The 558-nt window shown below is 31.7% G+C and overlaps 1 pseudogene; it reads right to left on the bottom strand.

Moving 5' to 3' along the window:
• Nucleotides 1–119, bottom strand: LOC112479985 (annotated as a pseudogene).
• Between the last annotated feature and the right edge of the window lie 439 nt (nucleotides 120–558).

Here is a 558-nt window from a genome sequence, read left to right as displayed (position 1 = left end):
CACCTACAGCACGTGGTCTTCCTAGGTGGTCTCCCATCCAAGTACTAACCAGGCCCAACCCTGCTTAGCTTCCGAGATCAGACGGGATCGAGCTTGTTCAGGGTGACATGGCCGTAGACCAGGATATACTTTATATTTCAAAGTCTTGTACAAAAAAGAATCGTAAAATATCTCATTAATAATCTTTGTTGGTTATACATTGAAATATAATTTTAATATTAAATAAAGTAAAATATCATTAATATTAATTTTATGTGACTTTTTTACTTTTTTATATTACTAGTACGAAATGTAAAATTATATACGTGGCTTGGAGTATATATTTATGGGACAACATTGGGATAGATTGACCACAGATAATAGAGACGAAATTGCACCTTTACATATTAAAGCAGATGACAAAGTAACAATGTGAAATGATGTGGAAATGATGGAATAATTAGGTCAATTGGGTGAAATAATAAGCCAAGAACAAACTCTAGTGTATATATGAGAAAATTCAATTTTAATATAATAGGGTAATATATGAAGTATATCAAGTTTTTCATAATGGGGTAG

This window comes from Pteropus alecto, unplaced genomic scaffold, assembly GCF_000325575.1.
Source record: "Pteropus alecto unplaced genomic scaffold, ASM32557v1 scaffold21, whole genome shotgun sequence".
Lineage (NCBI taxonomy): Eukaryota > Metazoa > Chordata > Mammalia > Chiroptera > Pteropodidae > Pteropus > Pteropus alecto.
The sequence above is the reverse complement of the archived record's forward strand: the minus strand, read 5'-3'. Positions and strand labels throughout refer to the sequence as shown.